The 17,035-nt window shown below is 45.9% G+C and overlaps 1 long non-coding RNA gene across 1 annotated transcript in view; it reads left to right on the top strand.

Moving 5' to 3' along the window:
* Positions 1 to 17,035, top strand: part of LOC126473467 (uncharacterized) — a 190,898-nt gene that overhangs the window by 101,939 nt on the left and 71,924 nt on the right. The window contains exon 2 of the long non-coding RNA XR_007586468.1: positions 143 to 289. This is a non-coding gene — a long non-coding RNA (uncharacterized LOC126473467). The remainder of the gene's footprint in view (positions 1 to 142; positions 290 to 17,035) is intronic.

The following is a 17,035-nucleotide window of genomic DNA, read 5'->3' as shown; positions in this document are numbered from 1 at the left end:
AACAGTCAGACGGCAAGTTTCGCAGCAGAGAGCGTCGCACCCGCATTTGTTAGACTGCGGTGGTGTCTTTAGCTTATAAAGCTGGCCGCGCTCAAAGCCTTTGTCCCCTCCAGCTGCTGAGCGGCGCTACCTGGGTTCGCAGGTGTAGTGACGTCACGCAGGTGACGTCGGCGTGACAGGGGCGAGCTGCGCGTACCTGTGGAGCGGCGCTGACGGCCGCAGTGGCTCCTGGACTCTCACCGGACCCTCATCACACTGACATGGACGCCGACACCAGCGCCGACACCAGGTGAGTCACAGCGGCTTGTTTATCCAACTTAACATTATGTGTCGTCACTTGTCGCCAAGTGCCGAAGTACCTCGCTCGTCTAGCTGTTGAATGATGTTCTAAACAATCAGGGCGCTCCCCCCAGCTATGTGTGAAGGAGCAGCGCGAGAGGCAAAATTAACGGCAGCCTTGTATCCAACTAAACAGTGCAGCGGAACTGCACATATTTCATAGCGCACTCAGGGTAAAAATAGCGGATCTCTGCAACAAATTTCATAGAACGAACAAGTGATCCGATTTCCCCTACACTAGAAAATATATCAGATAATTACTTCCGCAAGCAGAAAAATACCTCTCATTAAAGATTCATTACGATTACTGTTATCGTTTTATTTTATTTCAATGAAACTGACAATAAAACGTCCTTCACAACTGCTGAAACAATACATGAGGCAAGATGTATTGTGTGACTGAGACTAATAATGACAATAATAATAATAGTAATTATAATAATAATAATAATAATAACAAATAACCGAAAAACAATAAGATTAAGTAAGGGAAATTTAGTGAATTTTATTACTATCGATGCACATGATCTGCTGATATTTGATTAGAGGAAACTTTTTTTAATATGGAAACGTTTTAAAATTTCGAAAATTCTCATAAAATTGTGAAATTATTGCACACAACATCTCAAAACGCGCACACTTTCATTGCAATAACCACATACTGGAAAATGTTGATATAAGTTACAAAATAACTTGCGCAGGGAAGAATTGCTATTGCTCAATATCACAAGAACTGATTTCTAATCTGATTTCGAGTCTGAATGTTCGGAATACTTAACCATATGTATAAATTAATTTGCGATATGAATTTTAAATGATTCGCTCCACATCATTACCATCTATCGTACGAAATGATCCGTGGAATGTGTGACTAACTAATTATCTGAAGTACCTCTATGAGCGAGAAGCATATCCAAATGTTTCGGATTTAATATTCATCGTCGGACAGGCTTCGAAATCCTTCTGTTCCTACTTTGCAGACCGTACTCACATTTGCATCTCGTAATTACATGTTCGAAAAGAACAGTGTATTACATAAAAAACTATGCTTCTCGCATCCTGTAACTGAAATATAATTTGGCAAGTATACTTCCCAAGTTTCACCATTTACGTGAATTCTTAAGATGGAAACACGACTATGGAATTCATTCAAACAGTCCACGGCTCTAGAGCAACGGCAAAAGGAAACAAACTGAAGATGGTTTTGAAATCGATGTAAAGCTCTGTTATCCAGGATAACACAGTTGTGAAGGCAATTAATTATGTTGTTTTGGTCCTTCGACTACAGCAAATTTTCTGTACGATACTGACAGCTTTTATGGAACTAATTATCTGTAAAATAAATGCATTTCACTAGTTGTTCTTCTTGCCTTGCTCTGTCGGCAACGTATTTCCGTAGAGAGCTAAAGGTGTTTAGCAGAATATCGGCAGGCTAATGTAGTGAAATCCAGGAAATGCGAGATCTTCTTTCGTTTTCACTCATATTGAAGTTGTCCATGTAACACACAGCCACACTGTACAGTATGACCACAAATAAATGTTGAAGCAAATCAGAAATATGGGGAGTTTCAAAAAGGTTCATACGATTTCGTAAAACTGTATCTTCTTCATGAGTGAATATGAAACTTTGGGATGCATCTTACGCAAAGCATTATAAAGATTGTATTTTCAAATTACCACTCGACGTTACAAGAGTGTCTCTTACAAATGCATACACCTACAATTACGTTTAGATCAAAGTTTTCATTTACCTTTCACAAGTCTTCAACGTGTCATCCATGCGACTGTCAAACTCGTCCACACTTTCTGGGGTATGTCTGCAGTAACTGCATTCACTGTCGTTGCTGTGTGACGTCGCAGTTTATTCAAATGCGACATACCTTGAGATCAGGCGACCTTGGAGGCCAATTGTGCAACTCGAGATACATAAGGAATATTTTATTGCACAATTCATTAAAGGTTTCTTACCATCCCATAGATGGAATGTGGGAGGGATGACTGCCTACACGCCTCCATGCAAGCTGTTACTTGCCTAATTTTATCTGTGTGATCTGCACATCTAGATCAACATACGTATACCGCAAACTACAGTATGGCGCATGGGGGAGGGTACCTTGTATCACTATGAGTCATTTCCTTTGCTGCTCCACTCGCTAACAGAGCTACGGGAAAGGACTTACGCTTCCGTACAAGCCCTGATTTCTCTTTCCATATCTTTGTGTGTGTGTCGAGGTGGCAGTAGAATTGTTCCGCAATCAGCCTCAAATGTCGTTTCTAACTCTTCTAAATACTGTTCCTCAGAAAGGAAGTCGCTCTGCCTTCACAGATTCCCGTTTGAGTTCCAGAATCACCTCCGTAATACTTACATGTTGATTGATTCTAGCAGCCCACCTCTGAATCGCTTCGATGTCTTCCTTCAGTCTGACCTGCTGGGGATCCCAAATACTTGAGCAGTACTCAAGAATGGGTCCCGCTAGAGTACTGTACCCGGTCTTCTTTACAGATGAACCATACTATCGTAAAGTTCTCCCAATAAACCGAAGCTGACCACCCGCTTTCCCTACTATAATGTTTGTGTGTTCTTTCAGATTTCATATCGCTTTCAACGTTACGCCTAGATATTTAATTGATGTGACTCCGTCAGGCAGCACGATACTAATACTGTGTTCGAGCGTTACGGGATTGGTTGCATTTGCTTGCAGGTTTCTACACACAGAGCTTGCTGCCATTCATCACACCTACTAGAAATTTAGCCTGTCGTCTTGTATGCCCTTACAGTCCACGTCGACACCTTGCCCTACACAATTTCATCAGCAAAAAATCGCAGACTGTTGCCCATCCTGACTGCCCGATCATTTATGTATATAGAAAATAATAGCCGTCCTATCTCAGTTCCTATCTCAACAAATGAGAGGCTCAAGGGGTTGTCACCAATTTCATCGAGCCCGTGGGCACTCCTGACGATACCCTTGTGTCTGATAAATGTGGTAGATGTGTAGGCGGCTAAAGAATATTCTTAGTTTCTGCCCTGAAATACGACACTTGAACTTCTCTAAATGTATTCTCGCTAGACGTACAGCGTCTTTCTTCGACTGGTTGCCAGTTAGGGCTTCTTGAACGTGTCTGTTACGCTCTGTATCCAGTCAGATAAGCCTGTGACTCTTCACAGTGCCCTCCCACATTGACGTCTGTACTCGGAAAGCCACCGTACTGCGTGTTGCGGTGGGTACCTCGTGCACTACTGTCTCCTGGTTCGCGGAAAGAATGGTTGCTGGTAAGCCTCTGTGTGAACTCGCGTCTCTCTGATTTTACCTTCGTGGTTTACTAGCGAGATATGCGTAGGAGGAATCAGTATAACGCTAGATTCTTCATGGATTCTGCGCTTTCGGATCTTCAACAGTGAACCACCTCGTGATGCAGAACCCCATCCTCTTATACCGTCTACCACTGATGTTTGCTGAACTCTTTGAGGCTTTCGTGCTTACCAAATGAAACTGTAATGAAATGCGCTGCTCTTCTTTTGATCTTCTCTATTTCTTGTATCAATGCTGTATAGTAGGGATCCCAAATGACGAACGACAAATGTTCCAGTATTGGTCGAACGAGGATTCCGTAAGCTGCTTTTGTGGGTGGACTACACATCCTGAGAGTTCTTCCAATGTCATGCACAGTGTTTTAACTTTTAGTTGGCAGACCACTTTGACACCTGCCTCACCTGAGATTAGTTTTGTGTGGTCTTTCCACTTTAAATCACTACGGGCGCACACTCCTAGATATTTTATTGAGGTTGCTGCTTCCAGAGATTCTTCTGCAGTCGTGTAATCATACAATAATTTCTGCAATGTATCACATTTCTTTTATTTAGGAGCCGGTGAGCTGCTAATTTCTGCATCAAGCGCCGGTCCTGTGCAGGTCTTCGCTACAATTTTCTGGTGTTCCGACTTCTCCGTATACAACAGCGTCATACTTCTCAGTATACAAGAGCGTCATCCGCGAAAAGCCTTATACAACTTTCAACCTTATCCACTAGGTCATTTACGTATATTCTTGTACTGGACGAAATAATAACCGGCGGCACAGTGGTGGATTCTTAGATTTACTTCTGGAAAAGGGCGATTTCGTACCATAACACATACAAACGATTTAATCGTTATATTATAACCTGAAAAAGATGAAACAGTTCACTTTGAAACAACCCATTGATGCTGGAATGTCATGCACAGTGTCTTAACTTTTAGTTGGCAGACCACTTTCTAGTTCTGAATCGGTAGAAGTCTGACGGGTCCGGCTGCTAATCATTTGTTTTGGCTGTGGCCAACATTAGATAGCTCACAGTACTGTTTGTTTGAGGTACCATTGTTGTCTGCTGACTGTATTTAGCAAGGTTTCTTTCCTTGAGTGTTTTTTGCTTCCGTGAGTGATTTCTGCTTTCATGGAAGTATGAAGCGCAGTTTCTGGTGCCATCATCGCAGGGACCAGGCGTCTCCTGTTCCCCCCACGCCCCCTTCCCTCCACCCCTCACCGCATAGCTCCTCACCCGTGGCTGTACACACTGATCGTCCATAATATTCCGACCACTGCCCTACTATCTATATTAACTCGTCCAGGCGATAGCAGCGACGCCTGGCGAGGAATGACTGCTAGTCAGACTCACGCTCGGTGTATCTAGCACCAGGGAGCGTGCCGTTCGTGTGTAGAATGGGGAAGGCACAAGATATCTCAGTTTGCCTGAGGGCACACTGTGATGGCCCGGTGGCCCAGCACGAAAACTTCAGAAACTGTACAGCTTGGGTATTCAAGGAGTGCTGTGGTGTCTTCAACATAGGGCGAAACCAAGGTGAAACCAAGTCCAGACGTCGTGGGGTTGGGCGACCACCCGTCATTACAGGTACCAGACTTCGCAGTCTTGGCAGACTGATAAAACAAGACAGGCGCCAGACTGTGGCGGAACTAATATCAGTAAAGCTTGTTAGAGTACAAATGTATCTGAACACACATTGCCTCGGACACTCGTAACGTTGGGCCTCCATAGCCGACGACCCATGCATGTGCCAAAAACACCACGACATCGGCAGCTATGACTGAAATGCGTATGGGCAATGGGCAGAGCGTTGCATAGTCTGATGAATCTCGATACCTTCTTCATCATGCCGATGGGAGGGGGCGAATCCGTCGTCTTCCAGGGAAACAGATGCTTGACGCCTGTACTCCGGGACGAAGACAAGCTGGCGGCGGCTCCATTACGTTCTGGGGAACCTTCACGTGGTTATCTATGAGTCCAGTGGAGATCGTGCACGGCAACATTACGGTCAAGGAGCATCGTACACTGGTTTCAGACTAGGTACATCCCTTCATGACGATCATGTGTCCTGACAGTGGTAACATTTTTCAACAAGATAGTTCGCCATGTGACAAGGCCGGGAGTGTGATGGAGTGCTTCGAGGAACACAGTGACTATTTCCAATTGATGTGCTGGCTCCCCAACTCCCCAGATCTGAACACGGTCGAAGAACTCTGAGATGTAATTGAACGTGCTGTCAGGACTCATCTGCCCTCTCCCCGTAATTTACGAGAAGCCGTGCGAGGTAGCCGCCCGGTCTTAGGCTCCTTACCATGGTTCGCGCAGCTCCCCCCGTCGGAGGTTGGAGTCCTCCCTGGGGCATGGGTGTGTGTCTTTAGCGTAAGTTAGTTTAAGTTAGATTAAGTAGTGTGTAAGCGTACGGACCGATGACCTCAGCAGTTCAGTCCCATAAGAATTTACTACAAAAAAATTGCGAGAATTAGGTGACTTTTATGTGTGCAGTTGTGGAGAAAACACCCTCTAGCGACTTACCAAGACCTCATTTCTTCCATGCCACGACGCGTCGCCACTGTTGTCATTCCCAAAAGTGGACATACTGGCTTTTAGTTAGGTGGTCATAATCTTTTGGCTCAGCAGTGTATGTGGGGGACAGGAATGCTTCCTCCGCTCCCTGCTTCTCCCCCACTGAAATCTGCAAATTATCATCAGGTTACCTCCCATTACGAACGTGGGTGCACTCAACGAATGTGATCTGATTTATAAATGATAGTGCTCAGCAATCAGTCGTCCTTTTTCGCTGGTTTTATTTGGCAAATCCAGATTTCTGATAGTGCCTAATGCGTTGATAAATGCTACGCACTAACCGAAATCTAGATTTGCTACATAAAACCTGCAAATTTGCTGGAAAATTCTATGTACAGGGCTATTACAAATGATTGAAGCGATTTCATAAATTCACTGTAGCTCCATTCATTGACATATGGTCACGACACACTACAGATACGTAGAAAAACTCATAAAGTTTTGTTCGGATGAAGCCGCACTTCAGGTTTCTGCCGCCAGAGCGCTCAAGAGCGCAGTGAGACAAAATGGCGACAGGAGCCGAGAAAGTGTATGTCGTGCTTGAAATGCACTCACATCAGTCAGTCATAACAGTGCAACGACACTTCAGGACGAAGTTCAACAAAGATCCACCAACTGCTAACTCCATTCGTCGATGGTATACGCAGTTTAAAGCTTCTGGATGGCTCTGTAAGGGGAAATCAACGGGTCGGCCTGCAGTGAGCGAAGAAACGGTTGAACGCGTGCGGGCAAGTTTCACGCGTAGCCCGCGGAAGTCGACGAATAAAGCAAGCAGGGAGCTAAACGTACCACAGCCGACGGTTTGGAAAATCTTACGGAAAAGGCTAAAGCAGAAGCCTTACCGTTTGCAATTGCTACAAGCCCTGACACCCGATGACAAAGTCAAACGCTTTGAATTTTCGGCGCGGTTGCAACAGCTCATGGAAGAGGATGCGTTCAGTGCGAAACTTGTTTTCAGTGATGAAGCAACATTTTTTCTTAATGGTGAAGTGAACAGACACAATGTGCGAATCTGGGTGGTAGAGAATCCTCTTGCATTCGTGCAGCAAATTCGCAGTTCACCAAAAGTTAATGTGTTTTGTGCAATCTCACGGTTTAAAGTTTACGGCCCCTTTTTCTTCTGCGAAAAAAACGTTACAGGACATGTGTATCTGGACATGCTGGAAAATTGGCTCATGCCACAACTGGAGACCGACAGCGCCGACTTCATCTTTCAACAGGATGGTGCTCCACCGCACTTCCATCATGATGTTCGGCATTTCTTAAACAGGAGATTGGAAAACCGATGGATCGGTCGCGGTGGAGATCATGATCAGCAATTCATGTCATGGCCTCCACGCTCTCCCGACTTAACCCCATGCGATTTCTTTCTGTGGGGTTATGTGAAAGATTCAGTGTTTAAACCTCCTCTACCAAGAAACGTGCCAGAACTGCGAGCTCGCATCAACGATGGTTTCGAACTCATTGATGGGGACATGCTGCGCCGAGTGTGGGAGGAACTTGATTATCGGCTTGATGTCTGCCGAATCACTAAAGGGGCACATATCGAACATTTGTGAATGCCTAAAAAAGCTTTTTGAGTTTTTGTATGTGTGTGCAAAGCATTGTGAAAATATCTCAAATAATAAAGTTATTGTAGAGCTGTGAAGTCGCTTCAATCATTTGTAATAACCCTGTATATCGTGACAGGAGTCTTATTGACATAGGAGCATTACTAAAATTTAGCAAAAAAAAAAAAAATGGCTCTGAGCACTATGGGACTCAACTGCTGTGGTCATAAGTCCCCTAGAACTTAGAACTACTTAAACCTAACTAACCTAAGGACAGCACACAACACCCAGCCATCACGAGGCAGAGAAAATCCCTGACCCCGCCGGGAATCGAACCCGGGAACCCGGGCGTGGGAAGCGAGAACGCTACCGCACGACCACGAGATGCGGGCTAAAATTTAGCAATTTAAGTTAATTTTCAACAGCGCTACTGAATTGATTGGTGGTATATTTCCTTGTGCACAATTTACATCCGTGTTTAATACACTGATATGCCAAGTATGGGCTTTTTTCATTGAGTCCATTTTAGTGACACACTACAGGCTCGTAAAATCGTTCGAGACAATTTACACCGGGCACTGGTCTAATTACAATGACGGAACAACAATCGTAGCCCGAAGGAATTGTCCAAAAATTGGTAGACTGATTCCACATGTGAAGGAGGGTGTTTATTCAAATTTCGCGCCAGTGGTATAAGAATGGCGTTAGTAGCGCCACTATGAGGATGCGAATCAGGTTTTGTCTTAAATACACGCTATAAGGGTCGTGAGCGTTAGTTACCTTTGATGAGTTGATGTTAGTCAAGAATGCCTCGAAGACGACAAAGACGCGCTTATCCCAACACCTCGCTGATTTTGAACAAGGTCATGTAAGTGGGCTACAAGAAGCTGGACGTCCCCTCTGCGATACTGCAGAAAGACTTGACAGTAACGTAGGCACTGTACACTATTGCTCGCAGCGGCGGTCACCAGAATGTACGAACGCAGAAAGACCGGGCACTGGACGGCCACGTGACACTACCGGGAGGGAGGATCATCATGATAAATGTATGGATCTGGCGCAGCGTACTGCATCCGCAGCTATTTGAGCAGCAATTAGCACCATAGTGACACAACTTACAAATCGGTGACTTCAAGGACAGCTCTGCCCCAGACGCATTTTACCGAACTTTCCACTGACCTCGAACCGACATTGGTGTCAGGTGAGAGCTCACTGTAGAACTAGAGGGAGGCCTGTTATCTTTTCTGATGAACGCCGGTTCCCCCTCGATACCAGCGATTGCCGTGTGTTTGTTAGGAGGAGGTCAGTTGAAGGCATGCAATCATCCTATCTGGATGCCAGATGCACTGATCCTAGCGGTAGTTATGGTCTGGGGTGCAATTTTGTATGCCAGCAGGAACACTCTCGCCGCCATCCCACGCAATCTGTTTGCAAATTTGCACGTCAGTTTCGTGATTCGACCTGTTGTGCTGCCACTGGAACATCTTCGGACGACAACTCCAGCGTCATCCCCAACCAGCATTAATCGTCCCTATATACATCTACAGGGTTACTCTGCAATTCACACTTAAGTGCCTGGCAGAGGGTTCATCTAACCATTTCCGTACTACTTCTCTACCATTCCACTCTCGAATGGCGCGTGGGAAAAAGGAACACCTAAATCTTTCAGTTCGAGCTCTGATTTTTCTTATTTTATTATGATGAGCATTTCTCCCTACGTAGGTGGGTGTCAACAAAATATTTTCGCTTTCGGAAGATAAAATTGCTGATTGAAATTTCGTAAATAGATTTAGCCGCAAAGGAAACCGCCTTTGTTTCAGTGACTGCCACCCCAACTCGCGTATCATATCAGTGACACTCTCACCCCTATTGCGCGATAACACGAAACGAGCTGCCCTTCTTTGCACTTTTTCAATATCCTCCGTCTATCCTACCTGGTAAGGATCCCACACCGCGCAGCAATATTCCAGCAGATGACGGACAATTGTAATGTAGGCTCTCTCTTCAGTGGGTTTGTCGCATCTTCTAAGTGTTCTGTCAACAAAGCGCAGTCTTTGTTTCGCCTTCCCCACAATACTATCTACGTAGTCTTTCCAATTTAAGTTGCTCGTAATTTAGTCAAATTGACACCCCTTAGATTTGTGGGATTTATCGTGAACCCAAAATTTGTCGGATTTCTTTTAGTACCCATGTGGATGACCTCGCACTTTTCTTTTTTAGTGCCAATTGCTACTTTTCACACCACACAGAATCCCACTTGCAGTTTGTAGTTGGAATTGATCGTCTGATAATTTTACCAGACAGTAAATTACAGCGTCATCTGCAAACAGTCTAAGGGGGCTGCTCAGATTATCACCTGGGTCATTTATGTAAATCAGGAACAGCAGAGGGCCTATGTTCCCCGACCAAATGCAGCAAGCCTGGAATCTAGCCCACAAACTCACATCCGGCACAAGTGCAGCAATATGCACGCACGTTTTCTTGCTTACATTCAACATTCTGGCGGTTACACTGGTTATTGATGTACCGGTGTTTCGTATGTGCAATAGCTTACCTCTCGCTTACCTGTGATTTTGCAATGATAACCACTTAAAACGTTACCTAGAGAAATGTATTCTCTAAATTTCGTTACGCTCATTATTTAATGGTTTTGCGATATTTTCCTTCAGTATAGTTAGTTCCATTTCCCGTGGATCATATTCACGATAAACATTATGATGTGGACCATGCCACTTCAACAAAAGATTGCAGATACAACTGATGGCGTCGGTGGAAGGAAGTACTAATGGACGAGAGCGTAGTTTTAAGTTATTGTATCTGTATATGTGTTGGTTAGATTCAAAGACTAGATCGTAAATACAATAACACCAAATAGTTCATACCTTAGCCACTTCTTCCCAGCGGAACAAATGCAGCCACTTGTTAGCGTCATGTCGTGCACCTGAAAAAAAACAACAAATGCTTTGATCGTCTCGATCCTTGCTACAATGAGGTTAGCTTCTCTCCCACCGACGCTTTCAATTACACAGCTTTGTACTTGCCACTCACAGGCTCAATGGCCAGGCGTATGAAGGCCGTTATTACGGCCAGAGGTGGTTGTTCTGGGTACTGATTTCTCAGGATCTATGCACAAAAATTGCTTGAAAATGTAATCACATGTCAGTTCTAGTATAATATACTTGTCCAATGAATACCCGTTAATTATCTGCATTTCTTCTTGGTGTAGCAATTTTTAATGGCCAGTAGTGTAATTAGTACCGTCAGAATACGCGATGTTGTTAATAGTTTTTCGTGGAGGACTTACTTCCAGCAGAATACCAGTGTTCTGCCTAACACAATTAGGGACACGCTGTTCTGAGGGACACAGAAATGTGCTTGTAGCAGTCCTGTGCGCATGCACGAATCTGACCCTCTCCGTGCAGCAGAGCTCCACTTAATTAAGCCCTCCCTCCCCCCGCCATGCCCTCGACGCCTAGCAGAGGCTCCGCTAAACCGGTTTCCCTGCTGGCTACGCAGACGAGGGCTGCGGCGCTTCCCCGACGCGACGAGCGCCCGCCAGCGCCACGACCTGGCGGCGCCCAAAACATTCTGGAGGCCGGCGCGCCGTTCCGGGAATCCGTATTCAGCACACAGCACGCAGTGCCACGCCGCTCCACTGCACTCCAGTCCACAAGGCACCGACAGCGCGTACTGCCCGCTCGCGCGTTTCCTGTACCAGCGGGTGACTCAGCAACAACCCGACTCCACCTCAAGCACTCCGACCTTCTCCGTGCCAAACGGCGAGCATTCCTAAAACGTCCAGCTTGCGGCGATCAACTCGCACACTTGCCACGTAATACACGACGGGAAAGGAATCCCAGTACCTACACTACTGGCCATTAAAATTGCTACACCAAGAAGAAATGCACATGATAAACGGGTATTCATTGGACAAATATATTATACTAGAACTGGCATGTGATTGCATTTCACGCAATTTGGGTGCATAGATCCTGAGAAATACATACCCACAACAACCACCTCTGGCCGTAATAACGGCCTTGATACGCCTCGGCATTGAGTCAAACAGAGCTTGGATGGCGTGTACAGGTACAGCTGCTTGTGGTGTCACCGCCAGACACCACACTTGCTAGGTGGTAGCTTTAAATCGGCCGCGGTCCATTAGTACATGTCGGACTCGCGTGTCGCCACTGTCAGTGATCGCAGACCGAGCGCCACCACACGGCAGGTCTCGAGAGACTTACTAGCACTCGCCCCAGTTGTACGGACGTCTTAGCTAGCGATGCAACACTGACGAAGCCTCGTTTATTTGCAGAGAAGATAGTTAGAATAGCCTTCAGCTAAGTCAATGGCTACGACCTAGCAAGGCGCCGTAGCAATTGATAGTTATTGTATGAAGCATGTCTCATCAAGAACGATGTATACAAATGATGGATTAAAGTTAAGTATTCCAGCAGCTACGTACTTTTCTTTATAGCATTCATTACGTATCCTGTTTCAGACCTAAAGCCAGCCTGCGTGAGTTAACGCGTGCATTTCGGCCTCCTCTCTCAATTAGTGTGCGTTGTGTTGGCTAATCTGCCGACACAACACTGCTCATGCAGCTTCAACACAATACCACAGTTCATCAAGAGTAGTGACTGGCGTATTGTGACGAGCCAGTTGCTCGGCTACCATTGACCAGACGTTTCCAATTGGTGAGAGATCTGGAGAATGTGCTGGCCAGGGCAGCAGCCGAACATTTTCCGTATCCAGAAAGGCCAGTACAGGACCTGCAACATGCGGTCGTGCATTATCCTGCTGAAACATAGGGTTTCACAGGTATCGAATGAAGGGTAGAGCCACGGGTCGTAACACATCTGAAATGTAACGTCCACTGTTCAAAGTGCCGTCAATGCGAACAAGAGGTGACGGTGACGTGTAAACAATGGCACCCCATACCATCACGCCGGGTGATACGCCAGTATGGCGATGACGAATACACGCTTCCAATGTGCGTTCACCGTGATGTCGCCAAACACGGATGCGACCATCATGATGCTGTAAACAGAACCTGGATTCAACCGAAAAGATGACGCTTTGCCATTCGTGCACCCAGGTTCGTCGTTGAGTACACCATCGCAGGCGCTCCTCTCTGTGATGCAACGTCAAGGGTTACCACAGCCATGGTCTCCGAGCTGATAGTCCATGCTGCTGCAAACGTCGCCGAACTGTTCGTGCAGATGGTTGTTGTCTTGCAAACGGCGCCATCTGTGGCTGCACGATCCGTTACAGCCATGCGGATAAGATGCCTGTCATCTCGACTGCTAGTGAGGCCGTGAGATCCAGCACGGCGTTCCGTATTATCCTCCTGAACCCACCGATTCCATATTCTGCTAACAGTCATTGCATCTCGACCAAAGCGAGGAGCAATGTTGCGATACGATAAACCGCAATCGTGGTAGGCTACAATCCGACCTTTATCAAAGTCGGAAAGTAGTGTAGAAGGAGTAATGGGATACAAACGAGACTGGCTAGACGTGTTTCTACATCTGAAAGACGATTTATATTCAGATTTCGAGACAGTTGCATAAGAGTGGCGGTAGTATCGCCACTATGAGGATGCGAATCAGGTTTGCCTTTAATCTCACTGCAAGTGTCGTGAGCGTTAGTTACCTTTGAGATTGGACGTGGTGAGCTGATGTTAGTCAAGAATGGCTCTAAAGCGACAAAGACGCTGTTATCAACACCTCACTGAGTTTGAACGAGGACGGGTGTAAGTGTGCTACAAAAAGGTGGTCGTTCATTCTGCGATATTGCGGAAGGACTTAGCAGGAATGTAGCCACTGTAGACGATTGCTGCGGCGGTGGTCACGAGAATGTACGAACGCAAAAAGACCGAGCACTGGATGGTCACGTGGCACTACCAAGATGGAAGACCATCGTGGTAGGTTTGCCTCTGGCTCAGGGTACTGCATCTGCAGCAGCAATTTGAGAAGTGACACTATGAACTGTTACAATACGGTTACTTCAAGGACAGCGCCTAGCTAGAACCATGTACCGTGCATTCCATTCACCCCTGACCAAAGCCAACTGCGACTTCAATGGTGCTAAGCGAGAGATCGTTGGAGGACAGGGTGGAGGTTTTTTGTGTTTTCTAATGAAAACCGGTCGTACCTCGATGCCACTGATGGTTGTGTGTTGGCTAGGAGTCCACTTGAGGGCCTGCAAATGGTTTTTCTGTGTGCTAGACACACTGGATCTGCACTTGAAGCGGCCGTCCGCTATGGCCTAGTGGTTCTAGGCGCTTCGGTCCGGAACCGCGCTACTGCTACGGTCGCAGGCTCGAATCCTGCCTCGGGCATGGATGTGTGAGATGTCCTTAGGTTAGTTAGGTTTAAGTAGTTCTAAGCTCTAGGGGACTGATGATCTCAGATGTTAAGTCCCATAGTGCTTAGAGCCATTTGAACCATTTCTTGCACTTGAAGTTATGGTCTGGAGTGCAGTTTCGAATGACAGCACGAGCATTCTCGAGGTTATCTTACGCACACTGGCTGCAAAACCGTACGTCAGTCTCGTGATTCGACACGTTGTGCTGCCATTCATGAACAGCATTCCAGGGGCTGTTTTCCGACAGGATAACGCTCGCCCACATACCTCTGCTGCTACCCAACAAGTTCTACAGAGTGTCAAAATGTTGTCTTTGCCTGCTCGAGCGCCAGATATGTATTGACCGATCAAGTGCAACAAAAATGGTTCAAATGGCTCTAAGCGCTATGGCACTTAAAAAAAAAAGGTTCAAATGGCTCTAAGCACTATGGGACTTAACATCTGAGATCATGAGTCCCCTAGAACTTAGAACTACTTAAACCTAACTAACCTAAGGACATCATACACATCCATGCCCGAGGCAGGACTGGAACCTGCGACCGCAACAGCAGCGCGGTTCTGGACTGAAGCTCCTAAGACCGCTCAGCCACAGCGGCCGGCGCTGCTATATCGATGTTCACGTTGAACCCGCGGGAAGACAGGATTCAAATGATAATCATTTTTGCAGAATGTACTAATGTGCATGCCCTTTGAATATGAACGTCCTATTTCTAATCGTTGAAGGTGTCCCGTTTTTTCTTCTGAACATGAGTGTATTTTGGTGATGCGATTTCTTTTCCCGTCAGTGTATCCCTAGAGTAATAGGTACAGGTAACCACGTAGATTTCGGGTACCTGGACTTTCTATATGTACATTTTCAATGTAAAGCCATTGTCTAATGTGTGGTGGAGCATACTTCGAACAATTATTAACGATTTTCTGCACTGCGCCTGTAACAGATCTACTAAAGAAATTGTCTACACTACGCTTGTCCGTCCTCTTTTAGAGTACTGCTGCGCGGTGCAGGATTACCGGGTCGGATGAACGGAGTACATCGAGAAATTTTAAAGAAAGGTAGAACTTTTCGTATTATCGAGAAGTAGGGGAGAGAGTGTCACAGACGTGATTCAAGTCTGGGGTGAATATCATTAAAACAAGGGCGTTTTTCGTTGCGCCGTGACCTGCTCACAAAATTTCAATCATCAAATTTCTCCTCCGAATACGAAAATATTTTGTTGACGCCGACCTACGTAGGGAGAAACGATCATCATAATAAAATAAGTAAAATCAGAGCTCACGCTAGAAGATATAGATGTCCTTTCCTTCCGCGTGCTGTTCGAGAGTGGGATAATGGAGAATTAGTATGAAGGTGGTTAGGTGAACCCTCTGACAGGCACGTAAGTGTGCTTTGCAAAGTATTCGCGCAGATGATACGTAGATCTTTAAGTCAGCTGTTGCTGCATTATGGTCATTATCTTAAGTTTTCTTCATTCGAATTGAGCTGTCACTCATTAAACTAAGTGGAAATTATGTCTAGTCTTCCTCCATTTCATTACGATCGTACAACAACGTTACTTTCCTAGTAAGGTCATTGAACAATCTGGGAATGCTGCTTGCTCTATCTGATAAATTTTTTATGTATAATGAGAATCTCAGTAATCGCATTGCATTTCCTTGGCATATACTGAAGTTACTTTTGTCGCTATGCACCGTCCAGTATAATAGACCAGTCAAGAATTTATCTAGACAATCTCATCTCCTTGAAGACACTCCGCATGACTGTATCACTGTACAAAATACTGTGGTTAAATTTCGAACGCCTTTCAGAAATCTAGGGGGATGGGATCCACTTGGGCACCTGCAAAACCTGCAACATATCTCGTGTGAGCGAAATGAGTTATTTTGTACGAGCGTTTTTTTTTTCCTTGAATTCGTACTGATTCTGCGAGAGAACGTTCTTTGCCTCCTGGAATGATAGGTCCGATATTACGCTACGCTTTAGGAACTCGCAACAGGCGAAAATTGGCGATATTGAACGTAATTCAGTGCATCCTTTCTTTTACCGTCTTTGTAAGCTGTCCCGCACGACGCTGATAAAGAAGCTACAATACAGAAAAGATCATTTTATTAATAAGTGAGGTGACAGGTGTTTCATGTTTATAGGGGCACATGATGATAAATTCAGACCAAAAGAAACACATGTCGTGGTAGAGGGAGCCCAGACAATCACTTTTATACACACTGTCGTCATCCCTCCCCTCACCCCCCCCCCCCCCCCCCCCACGCTCTCTCTCTACCCACTCCCCTTCTTCAATTGCACCTTTTGTTGCAATTGGGCTATGGTCAGGGCAGTTGTTGTACATCACGAACGGCACATAGTGTCGCAGCAGCCGTAAGTGGACCTGCATTGGTCTGCTGAAAGATCACACCGCCTTCCTGTAGAAGAAATGGCAATAGCACGTGGACAACAGCCTGTGCAGTGTAGCGAGCACTGGCTGCTTTACCATGCAGAAACACAAAACGTGAGCGGGAGTTGTAACTGATGCCCGCTTCCCACGATGAAGCCTGGGGTGGGACCTGTGTGTCGTTGGCGAATGCGCTCTGGAATTGGCAGCTCACCGATCGTGACCCATACATGTGTATGTCCATGACTTGCATACAGACAGAAACTCCTATCATCACTGAAGACAACAGAGCGCCAGTTCACTCGCCAATCAACTGTAGCACGGCACAAGCGCAGCCATGCATAGCTTTTCCAGAGGCACTCGTGATCTTAATACTGCTGCAAGCACATTGTTGCCAGTGGTCTCTGAAGACACAGCAGATGCTACATGTTAATTAATTGAAACCTCCAGCTGCCGACAGGTGTTGTTGATATACCTCGATGGGGACAGCTGGAAATGCGTGCCCCGAT

The sequence above is a fragment of the Schistocerca serialis genome, chromosome 4 (assembly GCF_023864345.2).
Source record: "Schistocerca serialis cubense isolate TAMUIC-IGC-003099 chromosome 4, iqSchSeri2.2, whole genome shotgun sequence".
Lineage (NCBI taxonomy): Eukaryota > Metazoa > Arthropoda > Insecta > Orthoptera > Acrididae > Schistocerca > Schistocerca serialis.
The sequence above is the reverse complement of the archived record's forward strand: the minus strand, read 5'-3'. Positions and strand labels throughout refer to the sequence as shown.